At 36.9% G+C, this 25,516-nt stretch overlaps 2 long non-coding RNA genes across 2 annotated transcripts in view; one reads left to right on the top strand and one right to left on the bottom strand.

The window, feature by feature from the left end:
* Positions 1-25,516, bottom strand: part of LOC149682794 (uncharacterized) — a 524,355-nt gene that overhangs the window by 11,652 nt on the left and 487,187 nt on the right. The window lies entirely within an intron of this gene.
* LOC149682814 (uncharacterized) lies at positions 11,233-25,359 on the top strand. Its single transcript, XR_016365530.1, has 2 exons — positions 11,233-11,369; positions 24,916-25,359. It is a non-coding gene; the product is annotated as an uncharacterized LOC149682814 (long non-coding RNA).

Raw genomic sequence — 25,516 nt, 5'->3', positions numbered from 1 at the left:
AAATTATTCACAGATGGAGAGAGAGGCCTTGGCAATCGTATATGGCGTAACCAAATTCCGCGACTATTTATTGGGACGACGTTTCAAGTTAATGACTGATCACCAGCCACTGGTCACGTTGTTGTCAGAAAAGAAGCCAGTTTCTCAGATGGCAGCCGCACGTCTCCAAAGATGGGCTTTACAATTGTCGGCGTACGATTACGTCATAGAATACAAGAAGGGATCTCACAATGCCAACGCGGACGCACTAAGCAGACTACCACTCCAAATGCAGGATAGCGACTCGCCTCTGCCGGCAGAATACGTTTTTCTAATCCAATCTCTAAACGATGGTCCCGTAAAAGTCAAGCAACTGGGGGAAGCAACCAGAAACGACGCACTACTCTCATCAATCATAAATCAAGTCAAACACGGATGGTTGCCAAGGTATAAAGTCGCCGAAGATGAGTTACCGTACTTTCGAAGACGAGATGAACTCGCAACAATGAACCAACTACTAACGATAGGTCAAAGGGTAGTAATTCCAATGAGCCTAAGGAGAACAATGATGGAATACCTGCATGAGACTCATCAAGGAATAGTGAAGATGAAGTTATTGGCAAGATCTACCTTCTGGTGGCCAGGCATCGACAAAGAAATTGCAAACTGCGTCGCAACCTGCATTTCGTGCCAACGGCAAGCTCTTGATCCAAAGAGAAGTTATTCAGCATGGCCCGTTCCAAAGTCACCATGGCATAGGGTTCACATCGACTTTGCCGGACCAGTAGAAGGAAAACTGCCGCTGATCATCGTCGATGCGTTTAGCAAGTGGACCGAGGTCGACATAGTCAACACAGCCTCAACACAAAACGTTATCCGATCTCTACGGACCAAAATGGCTCGCTTCGGAATTATGGACAGTTTAGTATCCGACAACGCGACGTGTTTCACCAGCGCGGAATTTTCCGAATTCATCAAGAGAAATGGAATCCGGCACATCACCAGTCCTCCTTACCACCCCGAGTCAAACGGTCAGGCAGAACGAACCGTGAGAACTATAAAAGGATCAATCAAAAAGCTCTCAACTGGCACATGCATGGAAGCCGAAGTACTCAACTCTGGCCTGCACACATACACCAGTGGCACATTGGAACATCGCATTTCACGTACATTGATGCGGCACAGGCGAACGCCTCTCTCAACAGGACGGTCGCCCGCAGAATTAATGTTGGGTCGCAACATCATTACAAAAATGGATTTATGCCATCCCAGAAACCAGACGGAAACATTAGAGAAAAATGACAAACATCAGCATCAAGTTGAAGATCCCATATACATGCGTAACTACTCGAGGGGACCATAATGGATTCCGGGAGTCATCAAAGGTCTAATTGGAACCAACATGTACCAAGTGCTAGCGGAAGGCCGAAGTCATAGGAGACACGAAAATCAAGTTCGCTCACGCACATCCGCCGAGGACAGATTATCAAACAACACTTTTGTGCAGAACGAGAGTGTTTCCGCAAAGACCAACACCAGTACAGAAAACTTAATCTCAAATTTTCCCCTCGAGTACGCACATTTCGACACGATACTGCCAGTCGATATCACGAGCCACGACGCAAGAAATGGCATCGTTCCAATCAACATCAGCGACAACCATCAGCCTGCAGTTCACGACCACCCAGTGAACAATCGCGACCAGCACGAAGCACATGCCAATAATCAAGAAGTTTCCGGACCACAAGCCAAAGATGCCATACCGAAACCGCTGAGGAGATCCGGCAGAGCTATCAAACCTGTAGAAAGACTGGGCCTCTAACTTAAAAAAAAAAGTGGAAATAGTGTTGTATAAACAGATTAGGCTTATCAGTAGACCATAATAGACGAATTAGTTTTTTAATAGACAATCTCTCATGTATAGACGAGGGGCTACTCACTTCCCCAAAAAATGTACACCAAATTTCTTATTTCCAAATATTTCCGATTTATTTCTATTATTTTTGTATTTCTTTATTTCCCGATATTTCTCCAAAAATTTCCAATATTTTCACGATATTTCCTTTAAATTTCCAATATTTCCATTATTCCTTCGTATTTCTAATATTTCTCAGTATTTCTATTATTCCTTCGTATTTCAAATATTTCTCAGTATTTCCAAAAACGGATTTATGGGATAAGAACGTCGGATCGTAGCTTTAGCCTCTAGTACCATCCTCGCATACTTTATTGAGAAACTTCGTCTGCTTATATTTTGACTCCACCCACAAATTCGATCTCTAGAAGTAGCTATATACAGAATTTGTGGGTGGAGTCAAAATATAAGCAGACGAAGTTTCTCAATAAAGTATGCGAGGATGGTGAGTGAATTCGCTAACTCCGACGTTCTTATCCCATAAATCCGTTTTTGGTATTTCTAATATTCGTTCGTATTTCAAATATTTCTCAGTATTTCTAATATTCGTTCGTATTTCAAATATTTCTCAGTATTTCTCTTATTCCGTCGTATTTCTCTTATTCCTTCGTATTTCTAATATTTCTGATTAATTCTATTGTTTAATAGCATTTTTGATATTTCTAATTCTCTCAACCATCATCATAACAATAATCTACAACCTATACGGTTAAATGAAGTTGGAATCGTTTTTAAAAGACTACTTTTGAATTCAAAGATACCTGATTTTCTGATTATAAAAGTTTTCAGTATTAATATCAATTCAATTCAAAACTTTTTTAGTTCCATTGTTTAAAGATTTCATTTGTTCATAAGTTCATAAGATATGTTCCATAAGTTTGTCACTGGTAATTATATTCTCGTAAAGTGACGCCTGGTGAAGCTCTGTCAAAGGCTTAGTATATGAATCGAGTGTAGTCAGTTCTTGCTTCGTTCTCGAACTAGCTCCATGAATCTATATAACTATGAATATACAGCTCTATCATATGCCCCTTCTATCATGTCCATTTTTTTTCGGTGTTACCCTCGTAGCTTTGACGCGTTTTGCGTAGCTCTAATAGCTAATCACAAGACAAGAGGAAGTGACGTTTCGAAATTACACACCCACAGAATCCCCCTCCCTTCTCCCGCTCCTAACACTAGCAGACACGTGACTGATATCTCCTTTCGCTAAGCCCCGCCCAAACCTTATCGAGAGGTTAGACAGCGTAACGCAGCTGTATATTCACAGTTATATAGATTCATGCTAGCTCTTAGTAATTCTCTAGCATTACGAAGTGCAGGAAGTGTCATACACATACTTATGGAACATATCTTATAAACTTATGGTATTTTTTATTTTTTATGCTACCATATTAAAACCAAAACATATATTAGTATTTAAGAAAACTAATTAGAAACAATCTGAATTTCAAATGTAAAAGATTCTCGCTGCAACTTTGGATAATATCTCAACGTTACATAAAGCAGACGACGCTTCAAGGCCGCCCAAAACTTTTCTCAAACCGAAGACGGATCGAGACCCCCTTAGGCATAACCAGGGAATTTTCTGAATCACGAACTAACAAACCTTTTAGAGTAGCTCGCCTCCTTCAGAAAATGTTGAGGAAAATACAAATCTCTGCACCAAGATTTCGCCATATTTCCCCGAATTTCCGATGATATTTCTATAGATTTCCATAGATTAATTTTTTAAGCATTAGCTGCAACGTCAACTTTTACGTAGAGGTGGGGGGAGAAGTAGAAGAAATGATGGTGGCGCCATGTGAGGTAATACAACATAATCCGCGTTCCTAATGGCGGCTGCCAAAGACTATATACTATTTTTACGCGTGATTAGTCCTCAAATATCTTATTGAGTACTTGCATTAGGCTTTAAGCAGACGACAAAATAGAATCATCCTCATTTGAAATTACAATTGTCCAATATTTCTGATACTTCTACAGATTTTAGATATTTCTCATTATTTCCCAATATTTCCGATATTTCTCATTATTTCCCAATATTCAATATTTCTCATTATTTCCCAATATTTCTAATATTTCTCATTATTTCCCAATATTTCCGATATTTCTCATTATTTCCCCATATTTTTCCGATATTTCTCATTATTTCCCAATATTTCCGATATTTCTCATTATTTCCCAATATTCAATATTTCTCATTATTTCCCAATATTTCCAATATTTCTCATTATTTCCCAATATTTCCGATATTTCTCATTATTTCCCCATATATTTCCGATATTTCTCATTATTTCCCAATATTTCTTGTTATTTCAGATATTTCCCTATATTTCCGATATTTCTCAATATTACGATATTCCTCGAAATATTGAAATATATTTCTTAAGGCTTGTACACCATATTTCGTAAGTGGCTAGCCCCTCGTGTATATATATGGCAGTATTAACTCAGAACGACCACTCGACGATACGCGGTGTACATGTAATTTGCCGACGCAATAAATACTTTAATTACCCAAAGTCTTGCGCGTTACTTTCGTACTTAAACACTACAAAAGTAATCTTTAATGACTAAGGAAATGGATCAAAGTGTGGTTAAACTACTAAAAAGTTGTTGAAGACGTTTACAAATGACTAAATTTCAATTAAAGGCGACGTCGAATGACTAGCAATGCAAATAAAGTTAGGTTTTTCGGTTAATTAACGTTTATTTAAATTCCATTACGATAATGTTAAGTTTTTCTGAAATTTTAGGAGATCTTAGATTTTAGGCTAAATGTAATAAACTTGCAAGTCGAAAATTTCCAAAATCAGGGAAAATAACCGCTTCGAATTGTAAGGTGAAATAAGTTACAAAAAGGAATCAGTGAACGATAAAACCAATTTTACCCTAATTAAGAACTAACGAATTTGTGTGATTTAGTGAGAAATTTCAATATATCAAAGAAAAAAATTACAAATTATTTGAAACCAATGGAAATACTCGGAATTGCTAGAGCGAATCATCATCATCAGACTTGGATGGATGGGTCAAGACCTCGAACCTCAGGACCGAGGAGGGGCCGCCACGCGCGTATTATTTCCCGGCGCATGTTTCATTTCAGAAAAACTTAACATTATCGTAATGGAATTTAAATAAACGTTAATTAACCGAAAAACCTAACTTTATTTGCATTGCTAGTCATTCGACGTCGCCTTTAATTGAAATTTAGTCATTTGTAAACGTCTTCAACAACATTTTAGTAGTTTAACCACACTTTGATCCATTTCCTTAGTCATTAAAGATTACTTTCAATCGAATTGTTTAATTTTATAACAGGTTGATCCGTATTTTATTAATTTAACAACACTTTCGTCCACGTTTTGATTTTAGTCATTGAACTTCGTTCTCAATTGTGTTTTAGACATTTATTAACAAAATTTTCGAGTTGCGGGTTTATTGCTTTTATCCGAAAAATCTAAGGTCTACGCAACACACTTTCTAGAAACGAAGGTAAACTAAACAATATCGAAAATGGAATTTGATTTTTAGTCTCTTACCAATTACACTTAAAGTAACAGGCGGCTCCATGATCACCCCTAGCATGCTGGCTAATCTTCTGGACACGAATTTTACCTTGCCAAAGGCAGGAACCAATCAGACTAGGTCCCATTGGTTCCTGCCTTTGGTTTAACTAGCCTTTGCCAAGCGTAGCCAACGTGTAGCAGAAAAGGCATCTTTCAGGGGCATCAACGGAGCCGCCCTTTGCTTTAAGTTATTCAACATCGCTTTCAAGTGTATTTTAACAGTAAAACCTAACTTTTATTTGCATTGCTAATCATTTCACGTCACTTTTAATTGAAATTTGGCCATTTGATGAAGTTTTTAAGAACTTTTTTTGTAGTTTAACAACACTTTGATCCATTTTCTTAGTCGTTTTCGATTACTTTCAATCGATTTGTTTTCATTTCACATCAGGTTTCTCCACACTATAGTAATTTAACAACATTTCCGCCCACTTTATAGTCATTTAACTTCATTCTCAATTGTGTTTCAGACATAACTTAAAATCACATTTTCGCACTTTCCATTATAATAGCTGCTTCAATAAATTTTCTATCAAAGTTTCAAGTAGGAGTAATAATTTAACGCGAGGACAGGAGATGCAGCTTCGCGGCAGAATAGACTACTTATTTATCTTTGTGCTTTTGAAGAACGCGTCGTCTGCCACTCATTCTGGAGTGAGATATTGAAAAAAAACTTGAAATATGTAAACTTCAAGCACAGACTCAAGCAGTGCAACCGTGTTAGGGGAAATACCTGTCGCATTCCCGAATGCAATAGCTACACATTTTCAAATAAAAATATAAGTTTTCATCGGTTTCCCAAAGAAGAACCCGTTAAAAACTGGATTTTTGGCATGGAGCGACCGATTTTTTAACCGACGGTGGCGCGAGCAGCTTGCCTCGTGAAGCGCGTGGTCGGGTGCGCTATGCCAGAAATTTTCTATCAAAGTTTCCCCTCTTCTCTCGTGTCGGGGGGGAAACCACGCAGGGAGAAATTTATTGAAAGAGCTATAGCAAAAGTGGATGAGAGGGAAAGTATGAAAATGGCCAAAAGTCGCGAGTCATCAGAGTTTCGCCGTAGTTGACCGTTTTATTGGCGTAGCTATACTGGGACTGTTCACTCCCTTAAAATAGGTCTTGTGTTAATTCGCGGTTACGCGGTTACCGTCGTCTGCTATTGTGTAATATCGGTAATTTAGCTATAGCGCGAGCAGCTTGCGTCGTGATGCGCGTGATCGCGTGGGCTATGGTTAAACCAAGGAGCATAAATGTCTGAACTACTTTCAGTCGCGAGTTTGCAAGTCCATCAGTCACTAGTAAACTAAATAGTTATTGGCGAAACTTTGATGTCCGCGTTTTTTAACACAGGCTCTATGGCCATCGTCATACTTTCCCTCTCATCCACATTTGATAATAGTCATATATTAACAATATAATATATATTTAAGTCGAATAACGAAACGTTTACGAAACATTTAGTGAAACTTTAACCTATTTTTAGTGTTTTTAATTGAATTATAGACATTTCATGACACTTTCAACCGCTATTTAGTTTCAATTTTTTGGACATTCAACCACATTTACAGTTTTATTTCAGTAATAAGTTAGCAATATCAAACACATTTACATGTTGTTGTATTTTTAGCGGCGTTATTGACATATGGTTAAGATTTTCAAATCTTCCCGCCGAAGTAAGTGATCCACGTGAGGGACAACCATTGCGAAATTTTCCCGGAAGTGGACCTTGTATTTATCTTATCAATATGGGATTCAACCATGATTCCAGCGGTAGTATACTGAGAGATAAAGACTGGGTCAATAGCCAATGAACACTCAGGCTGATGACGTATACCTGTAGCCAATGGACAGTCGAGTTGATGACGTATGCTCATGGCTAGTTGTGTATTTTTGATCGGAAATTGTGGCAGCAAAATAGATAAACGACCACGAGGGAAAATGGACACCACCTCTCATGCAAGTACCTGATTGTATATATTTCTAAGTTCTAGTTATTATCCCCTGAGGTTTCACTATTCTTTACTATTAAATTTGTATGATTTACATGAATATAATATGATTATATCGGGTGGTGAATATATTTTTAAAGCAAATAAGTAATAAAAGTAATTTAACAGTCTGTTCGACCATGTTGTAGTCATTTAAAAACACTCTTGGTCACCTTTCGTAGTATGTTTTCAATAATTTCAAACGTATTTTTGTGTTGTCTAAATCATTTAACACTACATTCAATCATATTTTGTATACACTCTAAGAAATAGAAGTGTTAAAAAAGTGTTAAAATGGTGTAAACACCGTAAAAACACCCAAAAGAGAGTTTTATTACCTTGAGTTTTTAGGGGCCAATTTAAAGTGTAAATTCGGTGTAAAATAACACTTTTAAAAAACCGTTTTGAAATTAAACATGTAAAATTATAGTATACTGCGGGTTTCTTAAAAGAGGTCTTTCTTTTTCATTAATGTTTTAATATTAAAGTCAATCCGAACAGTAAAACATTATTGAAAACCTTAATTTTTAAACATTTTTTAAAGATGATATTCATGAAAGAATACATTTTTATACTTTAAATAAAATTAACAAGGAAATTGGTAATCCGACGGTATTGTACATACATTCATAAAGCACTGCTAAAATGTGTTATAGTACAGTCATTTTAGCCCAAAAATAGAGGGAACCCTGAACAAATTGAAACAAAGCTGAAAATTTCAGATCTTATAGATTTTTGGGCGCTCTTTAACGTGGTGTGGTCTCCCACACTCTCCCATTGGAGGAATTTCCGCCATATTGGAAAATGGCGGACAAAATCGAGAAAACGTTTAATAACTCCGGTTCTACTTAACCGATGAACACGTAATTCAATTGTAGATCACCTTCAAACACATAATTCATCTCTTCAAATATTTTGTCCTACAACTAACCGGAAGTTCACAATCTGACTCTGAAGATTAGCCTCATATAAAAATGGGAATTTAAAGCATTTTATGGATTCTATGTATATTCAGAATACATTTCAAAATCGAGAAAAAGTTTAATAACTCTGGTTCTACTAACCCGATTAACAAGTTATTAGGCTTCAATTGTAGATTACTTTCAAACACATAATACATCCTAAAGATATGTTGTCCTACAACTAACCGGAAGTTCACAATCAAGCCCTGAAGGTAAGGCAAATCTAATTTTTGAGTATTTCGAAACGGTTTCGAGCGAAATAAATGCAAAGAGGGTTTTAAACCTAAAATATATTATTCCCATTATATTTTTACCACTTTAAGTGACGATGACGTCACGGAGAGGTATTATACTGGACGTGTGTATGTGGGGGGGGTGTATGTCTGTCTGTGTGTCGGTCACCGCGTCCGCAGTAATTTTTGGCTTCTACTCCCAACGTTAGGATCAAGAAGTGCGTGGCGATCGGCTAGGGTTACGAGAAGCGTCTAGCCTCCAAATTGCACGGCTTCAACCAAAGGTTCATGCAATTGCGGATTTCTTATCATTTATTGTGAATCAATCGCCTTATACCCTAAATTTCCAAAAATTGTTAAAGAGGCATACGCTAGAATTCAAACGTCAACAATAGCTATGTTTAAAATTATTTTAGGAATTAAGTTTCTTAAAACGACTTCAGTAGACTTACATTAAACTACTGACGACTAAAGTAATTAACATCAATTATATTTTCTTAATTATTTGAGAATAACCTCTTAATTGCGCGAGAGGTTTATTTTTTGTTTACCAACTTGTATATTAGTATATTTATCAATATTGGTTAAGCTTAAGTTTAATCATATTCCTCTACTTGAGGTTGAGCCTCAAAATCTCTATGTTCATTTGAACAAGATACTCCCTTGCATTGTCTACAAATTGAAGAACAGACTGGACCAGTTTTACCGCATTCACATTTCAAATCACAGACTTCCTTGCATTTACGAGGGATCATCTGCAGAAGCTCAGCTGGAGCAGGTTGTAACGATTGTTTGAGTTCAGATCCTACCTGTCTCCAAGCCCATTCTCAAGCATTTAGGCTGCTTCCAAGCCACACACAGAATAAAAATGCTGTAAAATAAACACTATGGTAATGGCAATAGCGTATGCCATCAAGATGATGTTAATTTAATTGCGCATCCTCCCTGTTTTTAATACCGTCAACAATACTGTTTTTCTAAACAGTGGAACTAACAGTTTTAAGTATTAATTGTTCGTGTATTCAGGGGCGTTTGTAGCTTTTAAAATAACCGCTTCAGTGGTTGTTTCAAAGACAGTCTTAACCGTTGATTATATTGTAGGGGTCAATGAAAAACCAACACTATATGCTGTTTTACTACCAATAAATCACAGTTACATAAAATTTCTGCTGCTGTAAAACTAACAGCAAAATATGTGGTTTTAAACTCACTAAGCACTGTGGATTAAAACGTGGTTTACTGTGAAAATAAAAACATATCATGCTGTTTCAAACCGCTTATGGTACACTAAAAAATAGGGTTGCTGTAAAAATAACAGCTCTTAGAACAGTTTTAAATCCCGGAGCTTGTTTTGATGAAGACGCTCTTTGCTGTTAAACTAAAAGCACTCAAACCTTTATTAAAAACATTAAGCTCTGTTGGTTAAGATGCAACTTGTCATTTATATAAGACGACTAGCTGTTTTTAACGGACTGTCCATTAGGGTAAATTTATACTGGTTGCTGTTATACACTCTTAGAAAATGCGGTGTGCTTTAACATCTTTAAAAGTAGTTTATATGGGTCCAAATTTGACACCATTACTGGTGTTCATTTACACCCCAGAAAGGGTTTATTAAAACTTATTTGAGCAATTAGTGTCAAAGATAAGAATAAAATGGTGCAACAGAGGTTCAGTTTAACACTTTTTTAACTCTGATATCGAACTAAAAGTTAATTTTTACTCCCATATGAGTGTTGCGCAATTCCTTAAAGGGTGCAGCATAACACCTTTCCGAGTTTAAATAACGCTTTCAGAGTGTCGTATGACACCTTCCTGAGTGGCTGATTTATCAGCAAATAGCACTATGTGATTAGCAAGGTTCAACCTTGAGAGGACAAACGAGGACAGTTCTAACAAGCAAGGGTAGTTCTCGCATCAATGTGAAACTCCATAAAAAGTTGGTCACTTGATCGACTTAAAATCCAGCGTGAAACTGCATGGTAAGTTGGTCATTTTCACCGACTTAATAACTTCTGAAAAAGGCAGAAAGTTTTAAATTAGTATAAATGCATCGGGTATTAAATTGGTTTTGGAGGCCCTAATATCCCAGCAGTAGATACAGACGTATTCGTCAAATTTAAATATCTCTTTTCACACAGAGTTTTTCGAGCACCAGAAACGCGTTTGACCTAATCTACTCTACCATATTTAAAAAAAAAGAAAATCCATGGAAGTGCGAGAACTTGGAACAGTTTGACACTAACGACGTTTTTGAAGCTGAAATTTCTCTAACTGTAACTAAAGTCGACGATTTAGAAGTTAGTGTTCGGATTATTTTGAGGGTTCTAACTTTGAAATTTGCGGGCGCTATAGCCCCCATAAAAGGCCTAGCGACGCCACTCCAAGAGTGTCGCATAACGCTTTTAAGAGTGTCGCATAACGCTTTTAAGAATGTCGCCTAACACGTTTCAGAGTGTCGCCTAACACGTTTTACACATTTTCGGTCAATTTTAGAAATAAGTAGGTTGAAATTATATTGAAGAAGAGAAATTGCAAAGTTAAAAAATTGGTTTTAAAATTAGCGATTCACTGACTTCCAAAATATTTTTATTTTCATATGGGTCCTTTCATAATAAACGCGGACCTTTTCCAAAAGGCTTAGCATGGTTAGGTAAGATTAGGTTATATTGCTTCAAGGTTTAAATTAAAGCGCTTCAAGGTTTAAAATAAAGTGCTTCAAGGTTTAAAATAAAGTGCTTCAAGGTTTAAAGTAAAGTACTTAATGTTCAATTTATAGTATGCAAAACTTTAATTTACGGTGGATTATACAGTAAAATATACGTTAAATTTATACTTAATAGTGTAACTATCTGTGTTTTTAATTTTACACTACTGTATTCTTCACGGCAGAATACTTTTTTCCCAGAAAACAGCAACGTTCTATTAATAATAACATATCCTGCACTTCCGTTTGAGAAATAAAAACTAGCTGTTTTTTCCACAGTCGTTAACATAAAAAAGAACAATGTTTTGCTGTATATTTAAAATTAAGGTAATGTAATTTCAAAAAACAGCGACTACCTGTATATATTAAGGCTTGTTAGAGGTTTTTCTGGATAACAGCATTAAACAATCAAAAACATGGTGAAAACTATTGTTTCTTTGACATTAGTTTCTCAGTGTGCACGTTTGAACTTGGTGATAAACTCTATTTGAATGCTGCTTTGCTGCCGCACTTGTTGGTGGAAAAGAAGCTAATTCAAAAGCTCAATTCCATAATCTTCATTTAAAGTATACCAGGGGTAAATAACGAAAGGAGTTAGAGACGCTAGCTTCCGTAGTGTAGAATACAGTGGGACTTTCAAACGTAGACACAGAAAAGAGAAAACGCCTCGGTCGCGCCGTCTATAATTCAAAATAAGTATGATATTTTCCAACCAATAGCGTGGCAGCAAAGTTTCGAAAGTCATACTGGGATATCGATTTTCTCCTGTCTGCTAGTTTTCGTCTGCTAGTGTTCGTCTGCTTACGACTGAGTGACAATTAGGCTTAGAGTAAAGTTTATTCATTAAGGTGCACTTGAATTAGAAACATGCAACTTTAAAGTTGGTAAATTCCTCATTCGATAATGAAATGGAATTAAATGTCGTTTTTGCATCCTTCAATACAGTTTTAGTTGTTTTAATTTCTTTAGTCACAGATACAGTCGATGATCCTGATCCCACAGTTCCCACTGGCACTAACTCGGAAAAATCACTAAGCCTTGGCTCACTGGGCTGACTCTGTAACCGCGCACTTACGGCAAAACAAGTTTGAACACATTTTGAGGACTTCCCCGGCTTCAAATTGCAAATTGTTGACTTATCTTTCTTCTTTAAATCGCTGTTTACTCGCGATTGAATATAATAATTATATTGGGTTGATTTATGAGACGACTTCACAACATCGACACCCGCCATTTTACTTAACCCAGAATACCTTGCGGCGCGAGATTTTAAGGCAAAACTTTTAAGGTTCTGGTCTTATTTACAATACAGTTCCAAAGATGGCACTACGTTAGTTAAAAATTCTATGACGTTTCAAGGTCCCACTGTATTCTACACTACGGAAGCTAGCGTCTCTAACTCCTTTCGTTATTTACCCCTGAGTATACACTTGGTTATGTTAACTTTGTTTCACACGCTTTAACTTAACTTTAGCCGTATCGACAAGTGTGGGCGAACAATGGTATATATTAAAACATTAAGTTTTATGATGGTACAACGGCTGTTTTACCCTCTCCCGTACTATACATTATAGCTCTTGTAAGAAAAGAAACAAAATTTGTCAGTAATAGGAACTATATGTTTAATTTTGGAAACGTATTCTGAAAATAGAAACCATAAATGCTTTAGATCCTCATTTTTTATATGAGGCTAATCTTCAGGGTCAGATTGTGAACTTCCGGTTAGTTGTAGGGTAAAATATTTGAAGAGATGAATTATGTGTTTGAAGGTGATCTACAATTGAAGCCTAATAACGTGTTAATCGGTTAAGTAGAACCGGAGTTATTAAATGTTTTCTCGATTTTGTCCGCCATTTTACAATATGGCGGACATTCCTCCAATGGGAGAGTGTGGGAGACCACACCACGTTAAAGAGCGCCCAAAAATCTATAAGATCTGAAATTTTCAGCTTTGTTTCAATTTGTTCAGGGTTAAAACCTATTTTTCCTGTACTATTAGGTGACACTCTTAAAAGCCTTATGCGACACTCTCGTAGTGGCGTCGCTAGGCCTTTTATGGGGGCTATAGCGCCCCCAAATTTCAAAGTTAGCCCCCTCAAAAGAATCTGTAAACTATACCAAATAATTGCTCGTAGCCCCCTAAAATTCTTTAACAATACAGGGTATAAAAATTATAATGCAAAGTTCGTTGAGTTTCATCTTTGTAGAGATGAATTTCAATATCAAACAGTAGTGGGGACTAAAAGCAAACGAAAACTAAACTTAAACAAGCTGTTCCAGCATTCAACAGGGAACCCAGCAGTCTTATAATAATTCCTATAAAATCCTATATTTTTTGTACCTGTCATAATTTCATGAAAGGTCCTATAATATCCTATATTTTTTGACTTAGTTTGGGCAGGGGTAAATAACGAAAGGAGTTAGAGACGCTAGCTTCCGTAGTGTAGAATACAGTGGGACTTTCAAACGTAGACACAGAAAAGAGAAAACGCCTCGGTCGCGCCGTCTATAATTCAAAATAAGTATGATATTTTCCAACCAATAGCGTGGCAGCAAAGTTTCGAAAGTCATACTGGGATATCGATTTTCTCCTGTCTGCTAGTTTTCGTCTGCTAGTGTTCGTCTGCTTACGACTGAGTGACAATTAGGCTTAGAGTAAAGTTTATTCATTAAGGTGCACTTGAATTAGAAACATGCAACTTTAAAGTTGGTAAATTCCTCATTCGATAATGAAATGGAATTAAATGTCGTTTTTGCATCCTTCAATACAGTTTTAGTTGTTTTAATTTCTTTAGTCACAGATACAGTCGATGATCCTGATCCCACAGTTCCCACTGGCACTAACTCGGAAAAATCACTAAGCCTTGGCTCACTGGGCTGACTCTGTAACCGCGCACTTACGGCAAAACAAGTTTGAACACATTTTGAGGACTTCCCCGGCTTCAAATTGCAAATTGTTGACTTATCTTTCTTCTTTAAATCGCTGTTTACTCGCGATTGAATATAATAATTATATTGGGTTGATTTATGAGACGACTTCACAACATCGACACCCGCCATTTTACTTAACCCAGAATACCTTGCGGCGCGAGATTTTAAGGCAAAACTTTTAAGGTTCTGGTCTTATTTACAATACAGTTCCAAAGATGGCACTACGTTAGTTAAAAATTCTATGACGTTTCAAGGTCCCACTGTATTCTACACTACGGAAGCTAGCGTCTCTAACTCCTTTCGTTATTTACCCCTGGTTTGGGGGAAGTTTTCGTATAGTTTAGCATCAAATTTATCATAAAATTAACTCTTTTTTCTAGATCACATTTGACTAGGATTTTTTATACATTCTATTTTAATTAAGTTCCTCTGAATTTTCAAAGTAAAGTCCCATTTTTTTATTATTAGATTTTTAATTAGATTTTTATACATAGTTTAAGCCGAAATAGTATTATATATGAGCATGCATTTTTTAGTCCTATAATTTCCTATAAAAACACGTGAATTTTTTTCTCCTATAAAATCCTATAGTTCCTATAAGGAATTTAAATTTTTGACTCAACTACCTGTTATAAGACCATGATTTTTTTAATATATTTTCGAAAAAAAATTTGCAGCACAAGTTTAAAAAATCGATTAGCTATCAGTTATTGAAAACATTAAGGTTAAGCCTTTGACTTAGTTGAATTCTTGCACATATTTTGAAGCGCCTGCTCTACCTCTGCACTGTTAATATGCAACAACGAAAGAATAAACAAAAAATTTGAGAACAAAGCCACGAATGTATTTCCAATTAAAGCCTCCTTCAATGTTGCGCATTTTAAAATGGTAAACCTCAAAGGAGCCACGCTAATTTTTTTCCATAAGTAGGCTTCCTCCGCAATTGCAACTAACGACTTATCACCACCATCTATAGCAATTCTGTTAAGGGAACGCGATTCGCACGCCGCCAATAGCGTCCCGTTGCAATTATCCATAAGCGACAATGTTATTAACGTTAACAAGATACTGAAAACGGGGACAGTGTGTTTAGTCGCCACGAAAATGTACCATAAACTATCACGTATTTCTTCACCAGACTTAACCGTTTGAGAGATATGAAACAATATGGCGAAATTGAAAAAGAAATTAGCTGCCCATTTCAAAAAGTAAATTACGATTTTAGGTTTCAACGTTTCGTCTAGGGCTTGTACAATTGTACAAATTTCAGTGTGGGCATTTGCCAATTGTCGAATATTGTAATTATTAGGGACACGTTTAGCTAAGGTGTTTGCAACATTTATAACCGAGTCAATTGTTAATATTATCATTGCTTGAATGACGTATCCTACCAGAATTCCGAACTGAGTTGATGTGAACTGGAATATTTTCAATGCGTAAGCTACTTCTTTGTGACTATGCAAGAATTTTGAGTTGAAGAGATGCAGGTAGACGTAATGTTCAATGCTAATCTTCGAAGCTTCGCTAACCGAATACAGAAATTGGTACGTGAACGATGCAAGGATTACAAACAGGAGACAGTTCAGTATCCACGAGTTTTTATCAGTCCCCATGATATTAGAACATTGCTTCAAATAATTCTTGCTTAATTTACTAAACATTAGTGTATTCTAGGAGAGCGGTCGCTCTCTTAGATAAGACTTGATACTGCCTCTAATGCTTAAGGAGGGTTCTTTGATTGGCCGTAACTTTTTTCGTATTGTGTTTGCTGCTTTGAAATTTTGCCAGTGAACTAAAATTTGGGCCCTAATTATGTGGTTAAAATTTCAAAGATATCCAACTAATAGTTAGTTCTATAAAGAAAAAAGTTGTTAAGGGTGCTTTTAGAATCCATAAAATTAATCAGACATTTGGTGAAAAATACTATATTGTTCCATAGAGATAACATGGGATTTTTTTGAAAAATGACCTTAATTGGGATCGTGTATAAAGAAAACTATTCATTCGTTACGTTTGGGAACCATCTTAAATGAAAGATAACAGTCCATAGATGTGCCTTTTCTTAGTTTCATTAAGATAAATTAAGTTTAAGTATTGATTTTTATCATTATTAACACATACTTTGACTTACGTTGTTTTGGGTATTGGAATTACGGTGTTTTACCACTGTTAGAGACACGCATTTTAGCCCTAATTTTTTATATTGGACTTACGGCATTTTTGTCGTGATTCACGCCGTTAGAGGGATATTAAGCAAGAAAAACATGGCGTTTGAGCTCTTGTAGGTGCTTTGCCTGGGTGCTTGTAGGTGCTTTGCCCGGGTTCTTGTGGGTACTTGTGGGTTCTTGTGGGTACTTGTGGGTTCTTGTGGGTACTTCTAGGTACTTATGGGTACTTGTGGGTGCTTGTAGGTACTTATGGGTACTTGTAGGTACTTGTGGGTGCTTGTAGGTACTTGTGGGTGCTTGTAGGTACTTGTGGGTGCTTGTAGGTACTTGTGGGTGCTTGTAGGTACTTGTGGGTACTTGTAGGTACTTGTGGGTACTTGTAGGTTCTTGTGGGTACTTGTGGGTACTTGTGGGTTCTTGTGGGTACTTGTGAGCTCTTGTGGGTACTTGTGGGTACTTGTGGGTGCTTGTAGGTACTTGTGGGTGCTTGTAGGTACTGGTGGGTTCTTGTGGGTACTGGTAGGTTCTTGTGGGTACTTGTGGGTGCTTGTAGGTACTTGTGGGTAATTGTGGGTACTTGTGGGTGCTTGTAGGTGTTTGTGGATACTTGTAGGTGCTTGTGGGTGCTTGTAGGTTCTTGTAGGTACTTGTGGGTACTTGTGGGTGCTTGTAGGTACTTATGGGTACTTGTAGGTACTTGTGGGTACTTGTAGGTACTTGTGGGTGCTTGTAGGTACTTATGGGTACTTGTGGGTGCTTGTGGGTACTTGCCCCGGGTGCTTGTGGATACTTGTAGGTGCTTGTGGGTGCTTGTAGGTTCTTGTAGGTACTTGTAGGTACTTGTGGGTACTTGTGGGTACTTGTAGGTACTTGTGGGTACTTGTAGGTACTTGTGGGTGCTTGTAGGTACTTATGGGTACTTGTGGGTGCTTGTGGGTACTTGCCCCGGGTGCTTGTGGATACTTGTAGGTGCTTGTGGGTGCTTGTAGGTTCTTGTAGGTACTTGTAGGTACTTATGGGTACTTGTAGGTACTTATGGGTACTTGTAGGTACTTGTGGGTACTTGTAGGTACTTGTGGGTGCTTGTAGGTACTTATGGGTACTTGTGGGTGCTTGTGGGTACTTGCCCCGGGTGCTCGTGGATACTTGTAGGTGCTTGTGGGTGCTTGTAGGTTCTTGTAGGTACTTGTAGGTACTTATGGGTACTTGTGGGTACTTTTAGGTATTTGTGGGTATTTGTGGGTACTTGTGGGTGCTTGTAGGTACTTATGGGTACTTGTAGGTACTTGTGGGTACTTGTAGGTACTTGTGGTATACTTGTGGGTACTTGTAGGTACTTGTGGGTACTTGTGGGTACTTGTAGGTACTTGTGGATACTTGTAGGTACTTGTGGATACTTGTAGGTACTTGTGGGTACTTGTAGGTACTTGTGGGTACTTGTGGGTGCCTGTAGGTACTTGTGGGTACTTGTGGGTGCTTGTGGGTACTTGCCCCGAGTGCTTGTGGGTACTTGCCCCGGGTGCTTGTGGATACTTGTAGGTGCTTGTGGGTGCTTGTAGGTTCTTGTGGGTACTTGTAGGTACTTGTGGGTACTTGTGGGTGCTTGTAGGTACTTATGGGTACTTGTAGGTACTTGTGGGTACTTTTAGGTATTTGTGGGTACTTGTGGGTACTTGTAGGTACTTGTGGGTACTTGTCGGTACTTGTGGATACTTGTAGGTACTTGTGGGTACTTGTAGGTACTTGTGGGTACTTGTAGGTACTTGTGGGTGCTTGTAGGTACTTGTGGGAGCTTGTAGGTACTTGTGGGTGCTTGTGGGTACTTGCCCCGGGTGCTTGTCCCGGGTACTTGTGGGTGCTTGTAGGTACTTGTGGGTTTTTGTGGGTATTTGTGGGTTCTTGTGGGTACTTGTAGGTTCTTGTGGGTACTTGTGGGTGCTTGTAGGTACTTCTGGGTTCTTGTGGGTACTTGTGGGTGCTTGTAGGTGATTGTGGATACTTGTAGGTATTTGTGGGTGCTTGTGGGTGCTTGTGGGTGCTTGTAGGTACTTGTGGGTGCTGAAATTTGTTTTCCAAAAGCTGTATGAAGCTTTTTATGGAACATATGTTTTAAAGTCATGGTTTTAGTAATATAAAGTTTTACCAAGAAGCGATATCTAGTTTCCTAGGAAGAAGGTATAAGATGCCTAAGTATTCGCGCGCCATAGTCCCAGTCCCACTTTCAAAATATAAGGGGGGACGTTAAAGGAGGCCGGGCTATTTCGCCTCTCCTCAGTCGGAAAATACGTAGTTTTCGTCATTCGCGTCGCGTTTACGTGAGTTTTCTGGTCCGTGACCATATAAGTATTTTTTAAACAGGACATTAGGCCAGCGACTTTCCTGACTTGGAATAAATAAACTGGTCCGTCGTCTGCTAAACTAAAGAAGTGGATAATTAAAATATTAGAATTTTAATGTGTGGAGTCTGATTATCCTTGATCTTTCTTAGTATTCTCGTGGACCACTGACCCCCCCCTCCGATTTAATTTTTGAACTGGACCAGGCAAAAAATTATTGTAAAAAATTGTATTATGTTAATTACAATAAGAATACAAACTTTTAATGATTTACGTTTTTTTTTAAGTATCGTTATAAATAAATGTCTGATTGAGCTAAAGTTATGGTCCCCTCTATATATATATGTTTCTGCTTAGTGCAGATTTTGAAAATGTAAATCTGTTTCTTAACATTCTTAATTATAATGAAGACTGAAGGAACAGATATTAATCAAAAATGTCCTGATTAGAATCAAGACCGAAAAAGTTTCGATAAGACTGAGGTTATCACTTGTCTGAAGGATCAGATATTAATTTTTCTTTTTAATTGAAACTTAAATGCATGCTTAAGAAAAAACAACGTTCCATTACCGTTTTCCGTTGAAATAAATTATTTTACTGGTAATCAATTTCAAAAATTTACTTATCTCGGCTTTTCGACCACAATTCCATTCCCCGAAAACATTTTATCATTACATTAATTACTTTTGGGAGATAACGTGTCAAAATAACCTATAAAACAATAAAAACTGTAATAGCGGTCTGTTTAGCCATGACAACAACCTTTTAAAAGTTACAAGGACTGTATAACCCTTTCGAGACTAACAGGACCTGAGCAAAATATAGCTTAACCTGCTACTAGTACGACCAGGGAGAATTGATGTAAACTGGAGTTGAAATTTCATCATGTGCGACCTGCGGCCCAGAAACTCTCCCATAGTCCCAGTGTGTGTAGAACATAATTTTTTCGCTGTTATCTGCCAAAATCAATCTTTCTAGGTAGTGCCGCCTCCTCACTTGAATTTTTCATGATATATTAAGGTTTGAAGGAACAAAATTCTAGATTACTTTTTCACTACCATGTCCCTCTGCTACCTAGAAGCAAACTTTCCTCTCTTTTTGCTACTCATTACCGGTGCCATTCCCTTAACTTTCTGTTCGTTATAACTACTATCATGAGTTTATTTATTTCAAACCAAAATATAAAAAAAATGGATTCTTTTTCCTTTTGTGCTACTTAGAATTTACAAATGTATATAACGTTGTGCCGTGCCATATCAAATAGTCTCTAACCATTGTTAGAAACTAGAGAGAGAAATTGGTCAGTAACACTGATCATGCCCTGAACTATGAGAAAGAACAATACGACGGTTCACAAAAGTACACTTGATATTACATCATTTTGCAAAACCGCGAGTAAAAATGTTACTGTCCCTATTGAATTTGGCGACATTGGTTTTAGAATAATTAAAATGTTCCACTGCGAAGCGTGCCGGTCACGAATGGGGATGTAGCGTCTTTAGGAACCTTTTAAAACGCAAAACCATACACGTACTCTCCCAAAAGTAATTAATGTAATGATAAAATGTTTTCGGGGAATGGAATTGTGGTCGAAAAGCCGAGATAAGTAAATTTTTGAAACTGATTACCAGTAAAATAATTTATTTCAACGGAAAACGGTAATGGAACGTTGTTTTTTCTTAAGCATGCATTTAAGTTTCAATTAAAAAGAAAAATTAATATCTGATCCTTCAGACAAGTGATAACCTCAGTCTTATCGAAACTTTTTCGGTCTTGATTCTAATCAGGACATTTTTGATTAATTAGTAATTAGTGTTGATGAAAAACAGTCGACGTAAGTGTTAGTGTGCGGTAAGAAATTAGATTGAATCACACGAACGAAATATGTTTTGTCTACTTTTCTGATATCGAATTTTCTTCACAAAGTTTTCTTAGAAACACTTAAAGCATTACTAAATAAAGGTAAGTCTATTATTTTTCATCAACTATAATTACATTAAGTTAACTTTTACTGAAACCCCGACGTAATGGGTTTTAAACGTTAAATAATACGAAGCTAACTATAGTAGAATTCAATCTCAGAAAGGATAAATATTCTCGTAGAAAACCGATTCTTTCCAGTGTTAAATTTTCGCATGTCCAACTCTTCTAATGTTGCTTAGCAAAATTATTGATCAGATTCTCCGGGTTTAACTCGCCGCTAATGAATAAGTATAGTACTCCATTTAACTTCCGTTATTGCGCCAAGCTTGATGATTTCTTTAAATTGACCCAATCCACTGCAGTTTTAGAAAGCAGATTAAGAAAGCGCAGGTCACGGGATGCGTAGAGACGCGTTACCCAATATCCGTTTGGGGTAATTGCGCGTTATAACTGAAGAAATACTCGATTAAAAGATAATGAAAGACAAGTACGAAAGTTTCTTATATTTCTGTTAATATTTTGCTTATAGGACTCCTAATTAAGGTTGGTTTTTGATTTATGCTTATTGAATTAAACTCGGAAACTTTCTAATATTCATGTGCTACCAATCAAAACAAAAGCTTCGATTGTGGCCAATTATCGTAAACTAGCTTAAACCCATGTTTTTAAAATACTTACAGCTTACCAGGAATAAAAGGAATGCGAAATATGACACTTGTGCTTTAATTATGTTTGAGTTTAGAAAGTCTTGTTTCAAATCAAACTCCACCGTTTATCTCACCCTGTTACAATTTACTCTCACCAAGTCTTTACTTGTCCATGATAGGATGGCATTGAACGAAATTGAATTTGTGGGAAACGATCGATATTTCAAATACAGGTAGAACTCGAATTTTCAAATCCTTCATTTTTTCGTTGATTTGAAAACTATTTTATTATTAAAGGTACGCAAATGAGACAACTATTAATTGTTCGATACTTGAGTATTTTGGGGTGAGTTTATTTAGATATCAGAGGTGAGAATAAAGAATGCTTTCTAGATGACAATTACACTTTCATTTCTTGTCAGGACTGGACGTCTTATGCACAGTTCCAGTTCATGGCTGAATATTTAAAACGATTGCTCAATATAAAGTAAATTTAATAATCGGATTTTGAGTGCACTATAATTTGAACAAAACCCTCGCTGTCTTCTTCGGACAAATGGGTATGCGAAAAATTAATAAACTCGATTTCTAAGTCGATCATAATCGTACTGATGATTATTTGGGATTTTCACCTCTCCGAGTGACGTATGTCCCGGAATGGTTCTGTTTCGACCGTGTCTGTCATTGTTTTTTTGTCTGTTGCTATACCGTCTCTACCCTAATTGAGAGACACAACCGAAACTTTGAATTTTCATTTATCCTAAATCGACTTATCTACTCAGTTTTTGTCGTTTCGTTGCAACGATGTCATTACTCGTAGCAGAAGTAAAATAAGGTACTAGAAGTAAAGTGCTCTAGCAATGGTAATAGATCCTGGTACTAGTGAACAAATTTGAGGACTTTATGCCGCTGCCATCGCGCCTACACAATATAGAGGGAAAAAATTGGTTGAGTTCCAAAAACATTTCCTACCACCTTCCCCTCAACCTAAAGCGGCGGAACACAGACGCGGGTGCTTGAATCTAGTTCGGCCGTCTACCGCCGCGAGCGTCTCACGTTTTGGAGGGAAAAATCATAAACCGCTACCAGAGGGCCAACCGTTGGTGCGTTATCAAGAATATTCACTTTCGCCAAGTGAAGAATTTGGTTACCTCAATACTTCTAGTCCCTTATCTTACTTCTGCTCGTAGCAATTAACTTTTGATGCCAAAACGTATCTGCTGCTTAAGTCGAAATCAACTATTCGCACACCCCCGCCAAATGCATTGTTTGGTAACTGAAGTTCATGACAATGTTTTCCCGAGTTCACTATACGCAACTATCAGAAACAAAACTCTGATTACAGACTGCTATAAATCATTGCTATCATTATATTGTAAATTAAATTCTGTCGATGACTTTTAGACTGGAAGAAAATATTTATAATGACGGTCATAATGTATACAATAAGTCAAATTTGTTCAAGGTATGCGATTTTACGGCTAATATTGAAAAACTCTGAACCTATTAAAAAGTAATTAACCCTTACGCCGTTTTTAGAAATCTCATGTTATGGCGTGGAACGAGCCAAGTTCTTTTTTCCGTACTCGATTGGACCATTTCACTCCGTCTCCGCCCGTTGGGATAAACAAGCTGATTATCGTGTCCAGCCCCCAAGAGACAGTCACGTCCAATTCTTGGTCCTTCTTAAATATGGACTTCGAAGTAAATTTTTCTCAATAACAATCTACCTCACACAGAATAAAAATGCTGTAAAATAAACACTATGGTAATGGCAATAGCGTATGCCATCAAGATGATGTTAATTTAATTGCGCATCCTCCCTGTTTTTAATACCGTCAACAATACTGTTTTTCTAAACAGTGGAACTAACAGTTTTAAGTATTAATTGTTCGTGTATTCAGGGGCGTTTGTAGCTTTTAAAATAACCGCTTCAGTGGTTGTTTCAAAGACAGTCTTAACCGTTGATTATATTGTAGGGGTCAATGAAAAACCAACACTATATGCTGTTTTACTACCAATAAATCACAGTTACATAAAATTTCTGCTGCTGTAAAACTAACAGCAAAATATGTGGTTTTAAACTCACTAAGCACTGTGGATTAAAACGTGGTTTACTGTGAAAATAAAAACATATCATGCTGTTTCAAACCGCTTATGGTACACTAAAAAATAGGGTTGCTGTAAAAATAACAGCTCTTAGAACAGTTTTAAATCCCGGAGCTTGTTTTGATGAAGACGCTCTTTGCTGTTAAACTAAAAGCACTCAAACCTTTATTAAAAACATTAAGCTCTGTTGGTTAAGATGCAACTTGTCATTTATATAAGACGACTAGCTGTTTTTAACGGACTGTCCATTAGGGTAAATTTATACTGGTTGCTGTTATACACTCTTAGAAAATGCGGTGTGCTTTAACATCTTTAAAAGTAGTTTATATGGGTCCAAATTTGACACCATTACTGGTGTTCATTTACACCCCAGAAAGGGTTTATTAAAACTTATTTGAGCAATTAGTGTCAAAGATAAGAATAAAATGGTGCAACAGAGGTTCAGTTTAACACTTTTTTAACTCTGATATCGAACTAAAAGTTAATTTTTACTCCCATATGAGTGTTGCGCAATTCCTTAAAGGGTGCAGCATAACACCTTTCCGAGTTTAAATAACGCTTTCAGAGTGTCGTATGACACCTTCCTGAGTGGCTGATTTATCAGCAAATAGCACTATGTGATTAGCAAGGTTCAACCTTGAGAGGACAAACGAGGACAGTTCTAACAAGCAAGGGTAGTTCTCGCATCAATGTGAAACTCCATAAAAAGTTGGTCACTTGATCGACTTAAAATCCAGCGTGAAACTGCATGGTAAGTTGGTCATTTTCACCGACTTAATAACTTCTGAAAAAGGCAGAAAGTTTTAAATTAGTATAAATGCATCGGGTATTAAATTGGTTTTGGAGGCCCTAATATCCCAGCAGTAGATACAGACGTATTCGTCAAATTTAAATATCTCTTTTCACACAGAGTTTTTCGAGCACCAGAAACGCGTTTGACCTAATCTACTCTACCATATTTAAAAAAAAAGAAAATCCATGGAAGTGCGAGAACTTGGAACAGTTTGACACTAACGACGTTTTTGAAGCTGAAATTTCTCTAACTGTAACTAAAGTCGACGATTTAGAAGTTAGTGTTCGGATTATTTTGAGGGTTCTAACTTTGAAATTTGCGGGCGCTATAGCCCCCATAAAAGGCCTAGCGACGCCACTCCAAGAGTGTCGCATAACGCTTTTAAGAGTGTCGCATAACGCTTTTAAGAATGTCGCCTAACACGTTTCAGAGTGTCGCCTAACACGTTTTACACATTTTCGGTCAATTTTAGAAATAAGTAGGTTGAAATTATATTGAAGAAGAGAAATTGCAAAGTTAAAAAATTGGTTTTAAAATTAGCGATTCACTGACTTCCAAAATATTTTTATTTTCATATGGGTCCTTTCATAATAAACGCGGACCTTTTCCAAAAGGCTTAGCATGGTTAGGTAAGATTAGGTTATATTGCTTCAAGGTTTAAATTAAAGCGCTTCAAGGTTTAAAATAAAGTGCTTCAAGGTTTAAAATAAAGTGCTTCAAGGTTTAAAGTAAAGTACTTAATGTTCAATTTATAGTATGCAAAACTTTAATTTACGGTGGATTATACAGTAAAATATACGTTAAATTTATACTTAATAGTGTAACTATCTGTGTTTTTAATTTTACACTACTGTATTCTTCACGGCAGAATACTTTTTTCCCAGAAAACAGCAACGTTCTATTAATAATAACATATCCTGCACTTCCGTTTGAGAAATAAAAACTAGCTGTTTTTTCCACAGTCGTTAACATAAAAAAGAACAATGTTTTGCTGTATATTTAAAATTAAGGTAATGTAATTTCAAAAAACAGCGACTACCTGTATATATTAAGGCTTGTTAGAGGTTTTTCTGGATAACAGCATTAAACAATCAAAAACATGGTGAAAACTATTGTTTCTTTGACATTAGTTTCTCAGTGTGCTGATATATACCGAATTCATTGAGTTTTTCTTCTTGATTAATTCAGGTGGTGATTTTAATCTTTTTAACCTTGATCCTTCTGTCACTTTTACTGGTCATTCACTCCATCGTAAC

The sequence above is a fragment of the Phalangium opilio genome, unplaced genomic scaffold, assembly GCF_054372755.1.
Source record: "Phalangium opilio isolate 3A_F unplaced genomic scaffold, DU_Popi_V2 ptg000038l_1, whole genome shotgun sequence".
In the NCBI taxonomy this organism is placed as follows: Eukaryota; Metazoa; Arthropoda; class Arachnida; order Opiliones; family Phalangiidae; genus Phalangium; species Phalangium opilio.
This window is presented reverse-complemented; position numbering and strand designations above follow the sequence as displayed.